Here is a 20,873-nt window from a genome sequence, read left to right as displayed (position 1 = left end):
GCAGCCACTTGGGATTTCATACAGACTAGAGGTCTGGTCCTCTTAAAGATTATAAATGCTGCCATAGGAAACATTAAGAATTAAAATCATGATTTTATTGGGCGTTTCCTTTGTGATCCTTACTAGCATTTTGAGTCAGTGAATAAAGTGAAGCTGGCATTTTAATTGGCTTCTTGCAAAAGTGGTTGGCCAGGGTACTCAGGCTTTTGGGGGAAGTGTATGGACGTCTTCAGATAAAAGGTTTTATATGAGGGAAAGGTTATTGCTATTATTTTGAACTTTCAGAGTGGTTTCGTTTTTGCATATTTATGATATTAATATAACTTTAATAGAAGGCTTAATGTGCAAGTTGCTAAGCACATTGCCCAATGGAAAAAAAATAATGATACAACTACTGCAATGATAAGGCAGTTTTCACCTACACTTAATTATCTCTCTTTCTTAAGTAGAAAGACTTGATGAAATCTTAAAAGTATGCTGGAAAAGTTTCTAGAATGAAATAGTTTAATTTTAAGATTTATGTTTTAGGTAAAAACCAAATAGTATTCTGTCCATTTGAAAAAACAAAAAAAGGTGAAAGTTAAAAGTTTCATAATTGTGTGATATCTGTTACTATCAGAGAAATTGGATGTTGAAATGGACAAGCAAGACTGAAAACTGAAGAGGATATATTCTTAAAAACTGTGTGAGAGAGGCAGGGGGTGTGGGGTTCTTTAATGAAATAAATCTGACGTTGACCTAAACCTATTTTAGCACTAGGCTTTGGTGTAGACTATGCAAAACTTGAGTAGGAAAGTTTGGGCACTATTCTTTCTTAAATAGTTGAAACTGTGGCTTTGGGCTTGTAGATCATGTTTTATTAATTTTTAAGAAACTAGATGCTGTCCACTGTGTCTGTGGATGGAAATTTTATTGCAGAAACTGTTTACTGTTACGTAAGTCTGTTTCATGCAACCACATGAGTTGGCTCTGCTACCTATTTACAATCTCTAGCTTTTGCTGGGTCCTCACTGCACCCATAATCCTATGCCTCCTTTCCCCAAGAAAATATTTAAATTTTTCACTGTTCTCATTCTGAACAACCCGGCTCATGACATTACCTCCTAATTCACAGAAAATGTACATCCGATCCAGCAAGAACTCTCTCAACTTCTTTCTTCTCTCGTGTAGAAACAGTGACATCCATACCCCTCCTTCCCTCCCAAGTCCCCCTTTGTTCAGACCTAGCCCCTCTACGTGAGTTCTGGGTTGCAGTCACTTCCACCCCCCATCTCTTCAGGGAGCTCAGTTAATCACTCTTCCCTCTACTAGGTGCTTTCAATCACTCTTTTTCTATCGGTTTCTTGTTCTCAGCACATAAATATGCTCAATTTTTCCCCATCTTAAAAAATATATATACGACTTTCCCTTGACCCAGGGTGTCCTAGCTATCGTAAGTCTCCTTTCCATATACAGTCATAAGAGTAGCTTATACTTATTCCTTCTACTTCCTTATGTTTCATTTATTACTTAGCTTAGCTCAACCTTACTTCCATCCCCACCGCTCCCCATGAAATGCTCTCACCAAGATCATTTAGCATCTCGTAAACTCCAAATCCAGTAGACTTTGTGTTAGGCCTCTGATTATTCGGCTTTCTGTGGTAGTTGCTCAGGGTAAAATCTTCCATGTGATCTTTGACTCCTCTCTCTCACATCCCACATCTGATCCAACAGCTCTACTTTCAAAATCTATCTAGAATTCAACTACTTCTCACCATCCCATTGCCACCTGCTGCACGTTAGGATCACTTTTTGCCTGCATTATGGCAATGGTTTCTTAACTGGTCCCCTAGCTCCTGCCCTCACCCTTCTACACCCTGTTATCATCCTGCAGCCAAAGAGTTTAAATGCTTAAATGAGGCTATGCTGTTTCTCTCCTCCTCACTCTCCGATGACTGCCATCTCGCTCTGAGTAACGAAGTTCTCCGTAGAAGCCGCAAGGCCCTACAGGATCCTCCCCCTATTCCTGGCTGTTTCCATCTCCTTCCACTGCTCTCGCCTCCCAGAGCTAGGACTAGCATGAAGCTCTCAGAAAGTGCCTGGGGTGCAAAACTGAAGAAGGACCCCACTCTCAGGCTCTTGAAACACTACTGACAACTTCTTAAAATCCCTCTTCTTAAAACTCTTCTTTCCTTGCTTATGTTGCCCAGTTTTCCTTCGATTTCTTCAACTTTCTCCTTAATTCCACCCCACTCCCATCTAAGCAGCATGGTATTGTCATGGGATGGTCAGGTTTTTGCTGTGCAAATATGGAGTTAGAGTGCTTGAGTTCAGTTTCTAGAGCCATGTGACAATAGACAGTTACACTTTCTAAGCCTCAGTTTCCTCATTTGGAAAATTTAAGTAATAATGTCTACCCTGCAGTGTTGTTGTCTGATTAAGTAAGTCATGTAGATATTTAGCATGATGCCTGGCATAAAGCAAGTGCTCAATAAATATTCATTATTATAATAAAAACAACTGATATTATTACTTCTGTTTGCATCCCCTTATCCCCCCCGTCCTCTCTGGTAAACCAGTTGAGTTTTTCCAGAACTGCTGCAAAATAATTCCTGATACAAATCAAGCAATTTTGTTTCTAAAGGCAAAGAAGAGAATGACATAGTTCACATTTCCTTTCTTGCAGGAAAAATGTTACGGGTCATACTTTTGCTAAGAAGCTTGAAGAACAAAGTTAATTAAAACATTATTCCTAGAAAGAAAGAGGAACAGAACATTAGCAAAATTCCCTTATCAAATCACATGTTGAAGTTATACAATACCAATGACATACAAGATGGAAGAGAAATTATAATCACATGTGTGGGGACCAGCAGAGATTTTTACCTGATATACCAGTGGGCTGAATCTTGGCATATGAGTGGTATATACATACATAGGTGAAGTGTATGATGACTTTAAGTTACATTTTTCTAAAACTCCAGGCTACTGGGAGAGAATCTGTTTAGCTAACAATGATTTTTCTAAGTCATCCTATGAGACGCAGCATTAAGATTTATACTGATGGAGCACTGGCTATGGGCTCAGCAAGGAACTAGGTGTGTTCCTTTTGCCTGGAATAGTCTGTCTTCAGATTCTCTCTTGACTGTCTCCTTCTTGTCACTTAGGTGCCAGCGCCTTAATCTCCAAGTCAGAACTCCTCACAGTCATTCTCCATCTCATTATCCTGCTCTACTTTTGACTGACAGCCAGCAGTCAGAGAAGGGAGTGTGCTCATCTTTCTGCTTCCTTTCTACTCTTACTTCCCCATATTTCTAAACTTGCTTTCTGACTCCTCAAGTGTTGAAGTTCAAGGCAGGACTTAGTAAATGTTCAATGTTTTCTCTTTCTCTTCTGGACACTTCCCTGGATTCTTTAGAGATACTGCTTGTGGTCGTGTAACCTGGAGTTCCCTTAACATAAGTGAATGTATTTCTATTGTGGCAGTGTATGGGAACCCTCAACCTGGCCTCATTGCCTAGCTACAACAATGAAAAAATCCCAAGCCAGTCTCCTTTTCCTGCTCTCTCAACACATTTTCAGACAAGCTTTGGGAGCCTGCCTTGCTGCCCTCAGATAGCCTCATTATATAAGTAATGAACCTTTTCGTACCCCTTTGGTGTGGTGTCATTGGTCTTGACATTGGAACCAAATTTTGGGTAAGGGAGTCCATCTTGCAAGGGACCACAAAAACTGGTGCAGCAAGCTGAGTGACCACATTATTTATTTTGCTTGATATTAGTATAGCCATTCTAGCTCTCTTATGGTTTCTGTTTGCATAAGATATCTTTTTCCATCCTTTTACTTTCAATTTATTTGTATCTTTCGATATAAAGTATGTCTCCTATAAGTAGCAGAAAGTTGGATCTTGTTTTTGTTCTTTAAATCCAATCTGATAATCTCTTCCTTTTGATTAGATTGTTTAGTTCATTCACATTTAACGTTATCATTGATATAGTTGGACTTACATCTGACATTCTGATTTTTTTGTTCTCTGTGCCTCATGTCTTTTTTCTCATTGTTTTTCTTCTATGTCTCCTTTACCACTTTCTTTTTTTTAAAAATGGACTTTATTTTTTAGAATACTTACAGATTTATAGAAAAATTTAGAAGATAGAAGAGTTCCTATATATGCCACCCCCAATTTTCCCTATTATTAACTTCTTACATTAGTATGGTACATTTGCCACAATTTAAGAATCAGTATTGATATATTAGTTAAATTCCATAGTTCATTCAGATTGTCTTAGTTTTTAAAAAATTGTGATAATATATATATATAACTTAAAAGTTACCATTTTAGCCATTTAAAAATGTACAGTTCAGTGGCATTTAGTACTTTCATATTGTTGTGCACCCATCACCACCATCCATCTTTTCATCTTCCCACACTGAATCTCTGTACTTATTAAACACTAACTCCCCAGCCTCCATTCTGCTCAGCCTCTGACAACCACCATTCTGTTTTCTATTGCTATGAATTTGCCTAACTAGCTACCTCATATAAGGGGAATCATACAATATTTGTCCTTTTGTGTCTGGCTTATTTCACTTAATGTCATGTCTTCAAAGTTCATCGATGACAACATTTCCTTCCTTTATAAGACTGAATAATATTCCATTGTATGCACATACCACAGTGTGTTTATTCATCTATTGGTGACCAGTTGGATTGTTTCTACATTTTAGCTATTGGGAGTAACGCTGCTATAAACATGGGTACACAAATATCGGTTTGAGTCTCTGCTTTTGATTCTTTTGGGTGCATATCTCAGATTTCCTTAGTTTTCACTTAATTTTTTTTCCTTCTATGATCGCATCCATGATACAACATTATATTTGGTTTTTGTATCTCCTTAGGTTCCTCTTGGCAGTGACAGCTCTCAGATTTTCCTTATTTTTGATGATCTTGATAGTCTTGAAGAACACTGGTCAAGTATATTGTAGGATGCTCCTCTACTGGAATTTGTCTAGTTTGTTTCTCATGATTAAACTGGCATTATAGGGTATGGAGAGGAGAACCATAGAGGTCAAGTGCCATATTCATTACATCATATCAAGGATACATACTATCAGCATGACTTATCATTGTTGATAACTGACCTTGATCATTTGGCTGAGATGATGTTTCTCAGGTTTCTCCACCATAAAGTTACTCTCACCCACCCCTATCGTCCATACTGACTCTTTGGAAGGAAGTTACTGTGAGCAGTCTACACTTAAGGAGTGTGGAGTTATGGTTCCCTCATTAAGGATGGAATATCTACATAAATTATTTGAAATTCTCCTGCCAGGAGATTTTTCTCTTCTCCCCATTTATTTATTTATTCAATCATTTTCTATGTCAGTGTGGACACATGGATATTTATTTTATACTGTGGGCTATAATCCAGTGTTATTTTATTTCTTTATTTTGCTCAAATGGTTCCAACCTTGGCCGTTGGGAGGTCTTTCAGTTGGCTCCTATATCCCTTTGACATATCTCTATTAACATAGGGTTTTAATTAATTTATTTTTTAGCATTTCCTTATTTTCTGTCATTGCAAGATGCTCCAGGTTCATCTTGTATATTTCTTGCCCCTGTCCTAGAATCAGTCATTTCTCTAAGAAAATCCTGTTTCTCTCATAAAGAGAATGGTATTAGAAACCAAAATCTGGGTGCTAGGTGTGCCCGTTACTACTGTTTTGCATGTCTCACAATTTTTTTGAAACTGGACATTTTGGTAGTATAACAACTCTAGATACTGATTCCCTCCCTTACTCCCCAGGAGTGGTGGTGGTTGTTGTTGGCTTTGTCAGTTGTTTATTTATTTAGTGACTTGGCTGAACTAATCCTGTGACATCTATTTCTCCCCTAGTGTGCAGCCCCTGTTATCAATGCTTACATTTTTTCCCCCTTGTTTTTGTCTTTTAGCCTGGCTACCTAAGGATCATCCCTGGGTCTGTGTTGGCATAAGCCACTTATTGGTCAAAGGTTGTACTTAGCCCCCTTAGCCAGTTAGATTTTTGCGCTCTCTCTCTATTTTTTTTTATTGCAGTATAATTGCTTTACGATGGTGTCTCAGTTTCTGCTGTACAGTGCAGTGAATCAGCTATATGTATACATATATCCCCTCCCTCTTGGACCTCCCTCCACCCCAAGCCCACCCATCTAGGTCATCACAGAGCAAAGAGCTGAGCTCCCTGTGCTATCCAGCAGGTTCCCACTAGCTATCTATTTTATACATGGTAGTGTATTTATGTCAAACCTAATCTCCCAGTCCATCCCACCCTCCCCTTCCCCACTGTGTCCACATGTCTGTTCTCTACATCTGCGTTTCTATTCCTGCCCTGCAAATACGTTCATCTGTACCATTTTGTGTGTATGGCCTCAAGGTCGCTATTACAGTTCAGGGAATTTGTGTTTATTGCCCCATGTTCAGCCAAGGGCTTGTAGCTTGGAGGTTCTTTCTCTGATTGTTCCCAAGAGGGCTCAGCCTTGGGCATGCCCATAATCTGCCAGTTTGTCAGGGGTGAGTGTAATTTTAGTTTTAAACCTAGGAGTCACCCTGGATCAGAATACCTATTGTTCACGGTTTGGTCAAGGGTTGTGTTTAAGCCCCTTATGCCAGCAAGTCTTCCATCCTGGTATGACTGATCCCAGGAGGGCTTTTCCTGGCTGCTCTTTTCCCAGTTCTCTCTATTAAACTTCTGGCTGCACTGCTGTTTTGCTTGTCTCCTGGAGCTATCATTCTCCTCTTAATTACTGTCTACCAAGATCTCCAGTGTTTTCAAAAACACCCTTACGCGTGGAGTTCTCTACCCTCTGTTCCAAACAGTCAGCCCCCTCAGGCAGAGCTTCAGAACTCTTCATCCTTTGGGTCTGCCTCACCCCCTGGGTAGAACCCCCATGCCACTGCACCAGAGCTATACTCCAGTTCTATAAGAGGACACTGCTTGGGGGGCCAGTGCCAGCCCCTGGTCTTCTCAGCTTACCCTTCCCCAAAGGGAACCTCTATGATGGAGCTGGGCAAGGGTGATCAGGGCCCCTGTACTTTCAGTGGGCTACAACTGGTGCAGGACTTGGGAAGGGAGCTGCATCCCCTAGACCATTCCTCCTAGGAACAGAGCTTCTGTAACACTAGGTTAGGGTGGGGTGGGGGAATGAGAAATATTACTGGCAACATGCCACTCTTGGGGTGAAATCATAGACCAGACTGTGCACTTCAGGAAGAGGAGGCCCCTATCTTCCTAGCTGCATATGCCCAGGGTATGGGAGTTAAAGGAGCAGGTTATGGCTGACATGCCATGGATGCTTGTTGTTCTTATGAAATTTAGTAGATTATCTTGAATGAATATTTCTCCTTTTGCTCTATGCCCTTAAGATAATTTCCAGGGACTTTTAAGTGATTTTACTTGAATTTTTGTAATTTTCTCCAGTTAAATTGTTGTTACGCTAAGGAGAGTCCACTGGAAGTCCCATCCACCCAACTTTAATATTCTTTTACACCAACAATTATGTTCCCTACCATGAATACGAGAGACAGTCTTCCACTATGTTGATGTTGCTGCTGCCACGGATTGCTTGGTGGGGAGGTGGGGTTTGAGAATCAACGAGAATGTGACAACTATAGGAGGGCTAACGAAAGAACTGGCCCTACCATCAGTGGGGAAGGAAACAGGTTTTATTTTTTATCAGTGGCTTCTGATTGTAATTCAGGTTGATGATCATCACCCTGGTCTTCTTACTACATTCATTCCAGCCTTCTGGGGGTCCTGATATAGCCATCTGATGCTTCCTCAGGCATCTGAACTAATATCAGCATCAAGTAGCATCTGTTCACTGTGAGGAGAGAAAATGCACATTAATTGCAGCAGGAGGAATTTGGGCTAAATGTGAGGAGATAGTCCCTGATCAAAAGCATTAGCCTAAGAGGTCTTTTTCAAGTGTATATCAGATTATGCCACTCTCCTGCTTCAAGCCTTCCAATGGCTGCCCAATGAAATTAGAATAAAGTCCAGTCTCTTAACCAAGACCTACATTTCATTTCACTCCCTGTCATTCACCCTGCTTCAGTAACTCGGGCTTTCTTTCTGTCCTTCAAGTCCACCAGGCTTGCTCCTGCCCTAGGACCATTGCGTTCGCTGGTTCCTCTGCCTGGAATGCCCGTGCTCAGATCTCCACATGGGTAACTGTGATCAACCGTCTTAATGCCAAGTTCACCATCTCAGGAGGACTTTCTGGCCCACGATATCTAAGGTAGGTTCCCCTCACTCCCAGTCTTCATTGTTCGCTCTTCATTATTTACCTGCTGCCACTCTCCCACTAGAGTGTAACTTCCAGGCGGCAAGAATCTTGATGAATCTTGATTATGCTGTCTGCTCTCTTCTAAGTGCTAGAAGTGCTTGCCATCCAGTGGGAATTTAATAAATCCAAAGAATAAATGGAAGAATGAAAACATGGATGGAATGAATATCCATAGTTTTCTTTTTAGGTTTTAAAGAAATGAATAAAATACTCTCTTGATGAGGTGTCTCAGAAGAGGGGCCTAGATAAGATTCAATGGTGAGGTCTTGTAACGTGGGGATTCACTTTACTAGTAGAAGAGTGCTTTATAGAAAGTGGCAGACTGAAGTGTTTTCCAGGGAAATAAATTCTCCAAACAGGAATAATTCAACATATATTCAATTATTCAGTTGTTCAGAACCTGGTTTTTAGTTCCACTTTGGCCCCTGACTGAAATAATTTCATGTGCACTTGTGCCCTGTTTTGTTATAACACCCGAGGGCAGGCACAGTAAGAGTGATAGCACCACTGTTGACCTCGTATACTTGTGATTGCAATAACTTTGAATATTATGACTCATGGAAGACACAGAAACCCCAAATAATGCTGCCTTTGCCAATTTAAACAAAGCCTGGCTCCTTTCTATTTAATCAATCAAATGAATGTCCCTTTCCTTACCCCAGTGATTAAACCAACTATTTTGTTCCAAGATGTATTTTCTTTATCAATTACTGTGCTGAGAAATTCTTTCATCTTGGATTTAGAAACTAATCTTCTTATGAGAAATGCAGAAAAATGACCCTGGTTTTAACAAGTCTAGAACTTTGAAATCTGCGTTACAGAAGGGTATGGAAACATGATATTTGATCAGGGGAGGTGAGGGAGAATTGTATAGGCTCTGACTAATAAATAATGAACCAGATACATCTATACATGAACTATTGTGTACCTGATCTGTTTGCTCTTTAAACTCTTAGCAAAGATTACACATAAAGAATAATTATTACATATTTCCTTTGAAATGGTGACCAAGAGTACTGAGAAATTACACAGTGCACTGAACAGGGCATAGTGCCCAGATTTTAAGTGGCCTCCCCCCACAAATCCCCAATTCCTGAAGTAGAAATGTGAATTCTCAAGTGCCCAAATTGTTAATAACTTCAGAAGTTCACACAAGAAAACCAATATTTCAAAAATTCTTTTATCATGATAATTTTCAAACATACAAAATTATTGAAAGAATAGTACAATTATTTACCCATATACCAACCACCTAGATTCCACAACTGTTAATATTTTACTAATCATTTGGATGTAATACTTTATATTTGAATACTTCAGTATTCATCTCCTAAAAAGAAGAACACCCTTCGGTATAATCACATTTAAGACCATTAACAGTAATTCTCTAATATCATCTAATAGTTAAATTCAAATTTCCCCAATAATCCCTGAAATATCTTTTATGTATTTTATTTTTCAAATGAGGATTCATTCAAAGTCATGTGTTGCATTTGGTGTTTCTGGTCTCTTTTAATCTGGAACTGATTCCACCCCTATTTTTTTTTTTTTTTCCATGACATCACTTTTTGAGAGACTAGGCCAGTTATCTTGCAGAGCTTCCCACATTCTGAATTTTTCTTATTGTTCTATTGTGGTGTTATTTAACTTTTTTCCCTCTATCTCCTATACTTCTTGTAAATTGGAAGTTAGGTCAAAGGCTTAGTTCAATTCAGGTTAAGCATCTATGTCAAGAGTTCTTCAAAAGTGATCCATACTGCATCACAGCAGGAAGCATGTAAGGTTAGAATATTCTACTACTAATGATGCTAACTTTTAAAGTTCTTTAACTTCAGTGTTTCTATAAGAAAACAGTTTATATTTTGGACAGTAGAGAGCTCCTTTGTGCTAAAATTATGGTGATTTGCAGCTTACAAAACAGATACAAGCAACAGTTTGCAGAGATAGTCTAAAATGATGACTCATTATCCATTATTCCATCAGTGATGGGGGAGATACAACTGGATGTCAAAGGGACTTGAGAAATAGCTGAAGTCAGGCTACCTCTCCCCAGGAAGATGAGCAAATTCCCATGTGGCCTGGATCCTGGCAATAACTTCAGGGAAGTGGACTTGGGTGCCTGGGTGACACCAGGTAAAGGGCTTAGGAGGTTGGTGTTGCTCTTCCCCTAAATTTTAGGAAAATTTCCAGGGAAATAATTAAACAGCCCAAGTGGAATTTCTGGCCCTATTACTTGTACTGCTGTTATTTCAAGTGCAACGACTTTATCTATTTGATTTAAAAAACTGGTTCCTGCTTTAAAAAGCTTTGGGGCACCAGAACAGTAAAATTGTCCAATAAAATACTTAAATCAATTGACAGCACCACATTTAAAAACACAGTGTATCACAAAGCAATATAAATGCCATGACCAGTATGAGATTCCCTTTGGCTACACAAATTTTTAAAGACAGCCTTTACACTGGATTAAACATGTGTAAACCTGGGTCTGGTTGAACCAATGAAGGCAGACGGCATGATAGAAAAGCATGTCCTTCCCCTGATTTAGATGCACAAGGTGGGGAGCTAATAGCACACTCAAATTACTATCAAAGCTAAACTTTATCTCTTGTTTACTGCGCACTGGGCACTGGGCTAAGAGACTCACATTCTGTGCATCATTTAATTGTCGCAATAAATGTATAAAGTCACTTATTTAATGAATAAGATATGTGTGTGCGTGTGCATGTGCATGCATCCTACTATGTGCCAGGAATTTCATTTTACTGGGCTCTGGAACAAAATCAAAATCCAAAACACACAGGGCTCCTCAATTCAGGCTGACCTCAATTTGGGCCGACCCTAAATAGTAAGGGTCTTGGATTTGTAGATAAAACCTGATGAGGGGCCACATGTCAACAAGTTATGTAACTGCTAATGCAGGCATTTCAGGTTAGGAAATCTTTCCGTTCTGACCATTACATGGACTCTGTGCTAACAGGCATTTTGGAGGTCTGTTAAAACTGATCACAGTGTAGGCAACATACTAGCATAAGAATGGGCTCAAGGAAGCTGATGTTGTAAGAAAGGAGTGATGGAGAGAGAATCAAGAGGCAAGAGGTTTACATGAAAAGTATCTCCCATATGGATTGCTCATATTTGCTGTGTTTTCTTTCAATAATAGAAACTAAACATAATAAAAAAAAGCCCACTTTAACAGAACACAGTTATGTTTCTATTTTGGACAGAAGGATTTTTATGAGGAGATGAAGTGGCTTATTTCAGAGAGGGGTGTTTCAACAGTAACGGGGCAAACAGGAGAGACTTCTTTTCATTTGCACAGTTTGGTTGAAAGCTTATCAAACTTACACAAGTGCAGAGACTCTGAGGTGAAAACACACTTGAATTTTTTTTTAAAAGACCAAGAAAACAACAGCATCTGTCATTGTTTGGGACTTTATAGTGTTCAAATCGCTTTCAGATACTTTATCAGAAATACCTTATGTGTATCTTTTCATCCTCATTGGATTCTCTCATCCTCACTCACCCCACGGCCTGGACTCTCAGCTCCTTGTTCTAAACAGCTGCCCCTCCTGAAGCTGTGGGGCTGTAGGATTTCACCACTGTGGACAACTTGCCACAGGCTTGGGGACTCTGGCTCTTCCAGACACTTTCAGACTTGGATGAAATATCACACTAAAGGACATAGGAGTAGGCTTCCTGGGTGATTTCAAGGGGTGGAGGGATGGGGCAATCTGGAAGTATTGGGCAGTAAATTCTTCAGTGGGCAAATATTCATCAGTGTTTCATCTTTCCTTGATGGGTTGCTTCGAGGTATAGTTTCTCCATAGATATCTTGCATGATCCTGTGAATATGCCTGTCAAATGACTGGTTGTGACCCTTTGTGGCTTCACATGAAGCACTGGTCAATGTGGTAACTCATCATCTTTTCATTCCTTCCCATTCTTCTTGTCTCGTTTCCTTTTGCCTTCACTCTGGATGCCCTGGGATTGTACCTTCCAAATAAAGCACCAGTACTTAATCCCTGCCTCAGGCTCTGTATTTTAGGAAACTGGGTCTCATACACATATTTGTTTCCAACTCTTTCCAACACTTTGAAGTAGACAAGAATGTTAGTGTTAGTCATACTTTAAAGATGAGAAAACCGAGGCTCGGAAAGTTTAAGTGATTAGTCTGAGATTACCTTCATTTATTTGTTCATTAATTCACTCATTTATTTAACAGACATTTCTCAAGCACCTTCTGTGTGCTGATGGAGTCTGAGACAGACAAGATTTCTGCCTTCACGGAACTTAAATTGTAAGTTAGAGGAGACAGATGGCACGTAAGTACCATCAATATCTGCTGAATGAATGAATTAATGAACAGATGCAAGAGTCTTATCTTTCCCAGGTTGACTACTTAGATTTTAAAAAACCATATCAAATTTCAAATTATTTCCCCCAAAAAACCTTTTTTGGGGGTGCTATTGTTTTATTGTTGTCCTATATTTCTGCTTAATCTGCCCATCGAGTAATCCAGTATTTGTTGACTGCCAAATGATTAGTAGGCTCCAGGTACTTTTAGGACAATATAGGCAGAGGGGACAACAGGTACAAAGACAACAAAGTATAGACAAGCCTGGGTGACTTCAGAAACAGAAAAGAGGCTGGTGTGTCTCGGAAGTAAAGGGTGAGAGGGAGAGAGGTGTGGGTTGAGGTCAGAGAGATGAACAATAGCCAGATCATACAGAGTTCTGAATAAGGGTTATGATTTATTATAAGGACAGTAGGAAACCACAGGAAGGTTTTAAGTGATATGATTAACATGATTGCTAAGTGGTAATTCTCAGGCCTTCTGACTCCTGGACCTAAGGACTTCTTCTACATGAAGCAGGTGTCAGAGTTGGGACTAGAAGCTAAGCTCCGAGGCTCCCAATTTCTGATAGAGTGAAGCCAGCTTCATAATGGTAGCTCAGATATGAGGCCCTCCGATAATGCAGCAACATGACTCCAATGGCACCCCTTCCCCTACAATAGATGAAAAGACAGACTCATGGAGTCACTTCCAGCCAAAAAGGACTTTATCGTTCCATCTATAGATTGGGAATGATATAACCTTTTATTCAATAGTGAGGTAGAGGGGCAGAGCCCTACAGGTCCTTGGGAGCAGGGAGCATGTGACCTTGGGCTGCTGAGAATCAGCTGTGGTTCAAATCAGTCTGAGTAATCCAGGCATCAGATCAGCAGTGGCTGTCCTATTCATTTAATAAGTGAAAATGATGATATTGCCTTGTCTGGTGTAAGAGAACTGAGTGGTTGTGTTCAGTGACAAGAGAGGTGTCAGCATGGGTTCCACATTGTTTTGAACATCATCCAGAAAAGTCACAGGCAAGATGGGTAAATGCAGCCTGATTAGTAAAGTTTTGTTTTGTTTTTGTTTGTTATTTTTGTGTGAAAGGATGATGGATTTTCCTACACGGGGTGCCTTTGCAAGGGATTCTGTGATCCTCAATAAATGGGGATGGGAATGCAAATGTAGGGGTCACTGTCCTGAATAGGATTCAGGACTTATCCATAGGCTTGAAGTTTGGCTCTCCCTTTGCCTCCCAACTTCCATTTTCTTAAGAGAGAACTCCAGCCTGGGGACACAGCTCCCCTTTTCCCTGGGATGCTTCCCTCCAGGAATTGTGGATCAGGCAGTCCTCAAGCGTTCAGTAACTCACGAACCTTGGACCTTTGCACCACAAATCCCCTGTGTGGACACCCCTTAATCCCCAGCCTATTCTCTCTCCTGGCTCTGCAGCTCTCAATTCAATAGTTTGCCTTGAGGCCTGCAGAGACCGTTCCTATTCAGCTGACCACTAAGTGATATTTTGATGTTATTAATGTGTATTCATCTACTCCCTTTCTTCTCCCAAAAGGAGTGAGGGAGACACATTTCAGAATAGAGATGAGGGGACTGATGGGGTGATCATGTAGGTTTGGGGGAAAGAGGAGAGGAAATTGAAAACATGGTGAGCTTGATGGAGCCAAGGAAGTGGCGAAGATGCCAAGGAAAGCTGGTAAACAACAGTGTTTGTGCATCGCAGAATCACACCTTCTCTGAGTCCACTGTTTCACCAGCCTGCCCCCATCAGCCCGGCGCCTCTTAGCAATTCCCCAGCTGTCAGCTCCCTACCTGCCCGGCTCTGGCTGCTCGGCTCAGAGCTGCTCCCCTGGGCCTCTCTCTGGCTTGTCAGTGGGCTGCGTCAGCATCACGCCACACTGTCTCCCGTTGGCCCGGTGATCAACGCCTGACGGGCCGGCCCTCTCTCCCCTCTCAGCTAGGGCCAATGGGAGTCAGGGGAAGGTTTTGGTTACAAATGAAAATAAAATAAATAAGTCATACTCCTGCACTCCAGAGTCTGGGAGAAACATCTTCATGGCCTCGTAAATCTTTCTTTTTAAATTTGTCCTTCTCCTTCCAGATGCCCCTCCCAATCCCCTGCGCACACTTGGCTGCCCCTCACAGTGCAGGGAATGCGAAATGAGAGGCTTGGGCTTAGGCTAGATGTCAGTAACCCCCCTCCCCCGCGAACCCCCAAAGGCATTTGTGCTGTGTGTGTGCGTGTGTGTGAAGAGAGGAACCAGCCAGCCAGAATCCAGGCCAGTGACAGCTTGTCCCCTACTCTTCTGACCTTTGCAACAAGACACCCAGCCCCCTCCCAAATCCCCCCTCACCTGGCTAAATTACCCCCAAAGCTCTTGGTTTCTTTATTTCTTTCCATTACAGGGGGTTCTGATAATTAAATGCAATACTCTATTTTAAGATGCCTAGGAGTTTTTCTAAATAGATATTAGACATTTTATTAAAGCTCGTTGACTTTGAATGTTTTGCTTAAGACTTTGTCGTCTGTTTAAAGACACATCTTAAGACAGGGGATGCTATTAATCTCATACACCTGAATGTGAATAACAGTGCCCAAAAGTTGGGCCTCAGAGCGTCAGGAGAAAGAGCTAGAGGTCCTGAAGTCACCAGGTGGATGACGTGTGTGAGGGACCAAGGGGTGTAAGCTGGAAAAAGCCTTAGACCCCTTTGTGGTTTGCCTAGGGTTGTCCAGGTCATGTCATAAGGAGGATTAGATGGGGTGGTGGTAGGAGGGAAGCATGGTCACAGGGGCCAAAGGATTAGAAGGGAAGGAAAGCAAGAGGGTGGCTGCTTGGGCAACCAATACTCAGTGCAGGGGAGCCTTTCCCACCCTCCCACCCCCGCAAAGGATCAGCTTTGTCTTAAAAAGTCTTTTTACTTTAGACTAGGGTGGACAATCCTCCTTGACCACTGCTATCCTGCACTCCTTCCCCTCTCTTACTTCAGTGCATTATCCATGAAGGGAGAGGAGGTGTGCCATCCATTAACTGTGGCCAGAGGGCTCAACTTGCCAGTGTCCTGAGCTGTTGAGGGGTCGAGGAGAGATTTGTACCTGATGTGTTATCTTATGGGGTTAAGGAGGAGGAAGAGACTGGGAAAGGGTTAGGTTTAAGGAAAAGTTGCCCAACTTCTGCCAAATGGGAACAATGGAGGCACCACAGGGCAATGGGGCTGCCCTCTGAGGGATGCCAAGATGGAGTCATGGCAGTTCAGGAGGGTAGACAGGCCAGATGTCTGCTTTCACATTGTTATCCAGGAAGATTTCAGTGTTCAGAGCCATGTACATTTCTATCTCTTTGAACTTTTTCTATCTGCTTCTCCTGCACGGTTGCCATGCTGAGGTGGTGGTGAGATTTTTATAGACTATACTTTTGGTGGGTAGAGTAGCTTCCACATTGGCTTGGGGCCAAGATGAACAGGTGACATCACAGAGACTCTGGGTGCCATGTAGAGGTACAGTTGCCACAAAGTTGGTGAAGTTTAAGGTTTAGAGTCCCTCATTTGCATGAGCTCTGTCCATGGCGCTGAGGTTGGCCTGGGAATATTTACACTGGGGTACAGTCTGCCCTTGGGAGGACAGACAGAGGAAGAGGCCTAGGTCGGCCCTGTCTGAACAAGAAATTCCAGGATGCCATATACATGGAGCAAGATCAGGAAGTGGGAGGCATGGGCTTTGAGTATACATATACATGTTTCTTTGACCCCATAGACGCCTTGCCATGTGTAGAGGGACAGAAAGAGAGGAGGAGCAGAGTGTAGCCTGTAAAGTATGGATTCCCTCTAGCCTGGGTTAAGGGTGTTTCTGATAGTATCCCGATAAGGTGCCTAAGACTGGGAGTACATGTGTATACAGAGAGTAAAAATATTTCAGATGTGCAGAGCCAGAAGCTAGTCTGTGGAAAGTTCTTCCAAATCTTAAATCTCATATATCTGAAAGAAACGATGAAGATTTCCCCAAATTTGACAACCATCCTAACAGTTTCCATGACAATACCAGTAATGACTTCTGGAACTGAAGAAGCTTTTCTGAAGTATCAATAATAAAAGGCAAATTTTGACCAACGATGCTAGAAGAAAGACTGAATTATCTTTCTATTTCCTCTAGAGGATAAGATATGACAAAATCATTGTCACGTGAAGAAGTCATCAAAGAGCAAGCAGCCAAAAATATAGAGGAAAAATTATTATAGAGCCATGTCAGGAAGTTAATTAATAAAAATCTTACTTTTTTTTTTCTATTCGCGATGTATGTGATATTTATCCACTAATTTTGTGTTTTGTGTTTTGTTGCTTCATTCTAAGTAAATAGGTTTTTTTGGTGCCTAATTTTGAACTTGTAGCTTAGCACTTTTTTTTTTTTCCAGAGGGGCTTCTAAGTTTTATAAACTTCAGCCCCCATGAAACCTGTACCAGCCGCTGCCACCCTATTTTTTTCTGGGTAACAGTATTTAATGTCTTTCATAACTGTAGCTGAGAATAAAGGAAATTATTGTAACCACTTCATGTCCTCAGTAGACTGGGCCTTATAGGCTAAGCCCAAATTTAATAATGTTTGTGATGTTATAATGTTTATAACGTTTGGGATGTTTACCAAACTTGCAGTTTCATATGATCTTCAGTAAGCTACTGAACGTTTGGATTTTGGATTCTTCATCTGTAAAGTGAGAGGGGCAGATAAAATGTTTTCTAGTTTTCTCTCCAGCACTAATGTTCTATGCTTTTCCCACTGAAAACTGAACTCAGCATTAGCAACTGGTATAAGCTGAGGACTGTCGGTATTAATTATAATCCACAGCAATAACTAGGTCCCCAGATAATGTCTTCCCTGAACGGCTTCCAATCGCACTTCTCCCCATATCCCACCTCCATAATGGTGTGGCTCACAATTTACACAACATATGTGCTTCTTCGAAGTCATATTTTTCTGATTCAGAGTATATAATGGATATGCTAGGGAGGCCTTTAAGAAAGAAAATCTATCATGAAGTTCTTATTGGCAAATGTAAGCAAATGTGACTTTATAAAAGGATTCTTCAAGTGGATTCCCTCCATGCCAAGATATTCACACCTCATATATAATTTCTTAAAATTCATATATTCAGATTAAGTTATATGAAGTCACATTAACAACGGCAAAAGTGACAAATAAGAGAGCCAATTTTGATCTTAGAATGGGGACAATGGGATAAGATGGAGAGATTTGAGGTCTGGAAGTTGAGTACATGGATAGAAAAGGGCCCCCTTATCCCCAAATGTCTGGGTGACACCAAACTGAAAGACAGCTCTTGGAATGTGTCTCAGGTGCTACACTTACTCCTACTTTGACTATAATACCTTCTGGCACCAGAAATATGGCCAAGGCAATTCCATGCATTCCTATAAATGGGTCTGTTTCTACATATTGTGTATAATATATTCAAAACCTCTAAACATTCATATGTGTCCCTAACCAGTGATGCAGCTAAGGGACTTATGCCCAAAGGAGTCTTGATCTCCAGCTCTAACAAAGACTGCTCTGATTCCTTGCGATCGTTCAACAGGCATCTCTCCCCTCTTTTACTATCCCTGGGAAACTGTTTCTATGCACTCCCCACCCCTACCCGCCCTTCAAATGCCCACTAGCTGGGTGCATATGTTATTCTGAGGCAATAATGACTCTGAGTACACGTTTCTTAACTCATTCTGCTGTGTCACTGTCTCACCGGATCAATATTTGGCCGGGGAAGTGCTAACTCAAAGTGAAGGCTGCTTCCTCCTTCCTCTTGTAGAAGAGCCGTGTCTCCCTGGAGTGTGGCTAACACTTGTGCATTTACCACTTCTTTTTTCCTCCTGCTTCTGTCTTCCTTCATCAGCTGAGGCTGACCCTGGTTTTAAGGATGGATTTCAGGATGGAGGACTTAGATCTTTTTTTTTTTTTCTTTCATTCCCGTGCAAAGTTTTACTTTAAAACAAGGAAATCATCTGTTTATTTTAGCCCAGGCGGTCCTGGAGAGTTTAAGCACGTGGATATGGAGAAAACTTCCTGGGTTCCAATATTTCCTATCTGTGTGTCCTCGGGCAAGTCACTTAACCTCTTTAAGTCATAATTTCACAGTTTGGAAAATGGGGATTAAAAACGTAGCTCCCTGAGGAGCTGTGAGATTAGGCGACCTGATGCCCGTCAAGTTCCTGGCATGGCTCTGACAGGTGAACAGTAAACGCTCAATGAGTGTTAGCTAGCATTTATTGCTTCCCATGTTTCCTCTACATTCTGTACTCCCGTGGGTAGGGGGTTTGTTTTTGTGAGCTGAGTTTCTGCAAGAGAGACAAGAGGTTGGCTTAGATCTATATTTTTAGCCTTGTGGCCTTTCCCCCCTTTATCTTTCTTGCTTTTTTTTCTAAAGCCTAAAATATTTATTTATTTTTATTTTTATTTTTTTAACATCTTTATTGGAGTATAATTGCTTTACAATGGTATGTTAGTTTCTGCTTTATAAAATAGTGAATCAGCTATACGTATACATATATCCCCCTATCTCCTCCCTCTTGCATTCTTTCTTGCCTGCCTTACCTCACATACACATCTCACATACACATTCACCTTGACTGGGAGTTTCTCAGTGGTCAGTAGCAAGTGCCTTTGTCTCTCATCCCCAACTCCTGACTGAGGACACAATTTAGAGTATATGTCCAATAAATGTCTTTCAAGTGATTTTCCTTCTATAGTCTCATCAGATTCTTGTCTTGTTATTTTTATTAGAGTCCTACATTCTGAACATTTGCTTGTTTTGGCAATGGAGTCTATGTTTGTAAGATATTCTTATAAGACTGTGTCCTAAAATATTTCCCAAAGTACGTATGACCGGCAGGGACACTAACCCAACGAGAAATATCAGGAGAAAAGATGTCTGTGCTTGTCTGCCTCTCCTCTCCTGCTTTGTGAGGAGTGGGCACTTGTGAAGAATTGTCTGGTGGAGAGAAAAATGACAATTTGAGACCTGCAGAGGAATGTTAAGGGGCCTGTGCTTTCTTTGTACGTTTAGCCTTTCCTGCACAGAGATTGTCTAGGGAAGATCCTATCCAACATCCCTACCTGGTCCCCTTCACCTTGAAACTCTTCCCCTCCCTCTTCTCAAGTCATTCTCCTCTAACCTTCTAGTATTTGTGGGTATTTCTTTGGCCACCAGAATTAGCTACCAAACTTTGCCACATTGTTTTCTACTTCTCCCCTTTTTAAGTCTGTCCAATAGCGTGATGCCTCTTCCCCCTGTCCTTCCCAACAGGATTCTCCCCCTAAAAAGCATTATTTTTCATTGGCCTCTCCACAGAGAAGGGTCATAGTAAATTCAGTCATCTTAAGCTAATTCCTAGAATTGAGAAGTTGGGAGACACTGATCTAGGGCAGTAATTCTTTTTTAAAATGTAAATAAATATTTTTAGATTTACAGAAAAATTGCAAAGATAGTACAGAGAGTTCCTATATACCCCTCATCCAGTTTCACCTGTTTCTAACGTCTTACATGATTATACTGATTCCAAATAAAGAACCAGCGTTGGCACATTACATTACTATTAATTACACTGCACACTTTCTGTAGAAAGTTTTTCCCATATTGTGTCATTCCTGTTCCAGAATCCCATCCAGGATACCACATATGTCTCTTTAGCCTCTGCTGCCTTGTGACAGTTTCTCGGACTTTTCTTGTATTTGGTGACCTTGACGGTTTTGAGGAGTACTGGTTGGATATTTTGTAGACTGTTACTCAGTTTTTTTTTTATAACAGCTTTATTAGATATAGTTTACATGCCATAGAATTTACCCAATAAAGTACATTTTTTAGTATATACACAGGTATGTACAAACATCACTACAGTCAATTTTAGAATATTTTCATCACCTCATAAAGAAATTCCATATACTTTAGCTATCACTGCTCCCAACCGCCGGCCCCTGCACAATGTCCCCATTCTCCCTAGCCCTAAGCAGCCACTAATCTACTTTCTATCATTATAGATTTGCCTATTCTGGACATTTCATATAAATGGAATTATATAGTATATGGTTTTCTGTGATTGGCTTTTTTCATTTAGCATAATGTTTTTAAGGTTCATTCATGTTGTAGGATGTATCAATACCTCATTCTTTTTTATGGCCAAATGCTGAGGTCAGGTGTTTGCAATTTGTTCTTACCCCAGAAG

The 20,873-nt window shown here is 40.9% G+C and overlaps 1 long non-coding RNA gene across 1 annotated transcript in view; it reads left to right on the top strand.

Moving 5' to 3' along the window:
• LOC133088746 (uncharacterized) overlaps positions 1-20,873 on the top strand; it is a 248,994-nt gene that overhangs the window by 170,879 nt on the left and 57,242 nt on the right. The window contains exons 3-4 of the long non-coding RNA XR_009700542.1: positions 8,104-8,257; positions 12,531-12,605. This is a non-coding gene — a long non-coding RNA (uncharacterized LOC133088746). The remainder of the gene's footprint in view (positions 1-8,103; positions 8,258-12,530; positions 12,606-20,873) is intronic.

The sequence above is a fragment of the Eubalaena glacialis genome, chromosome 1, assembly GCF_028564815.1.
Source record: "Eubalaena glacialis isolate mEubGla1 chromosome 1, mEubGla1.1.hap2.+ XY, whole genome shotgun sequence".
Taxonomy (NCBI): Eukaryota; Metazoa; Chordata; class Mammalia; order Artiodactyla; family Balaenidae; genus Eubalaena; species Eubalaena glacialis.
Note: the sequence above shows the minus strand (reverse complement) of the source record. Positions and strands in the feature narration are given on the sequence as shown.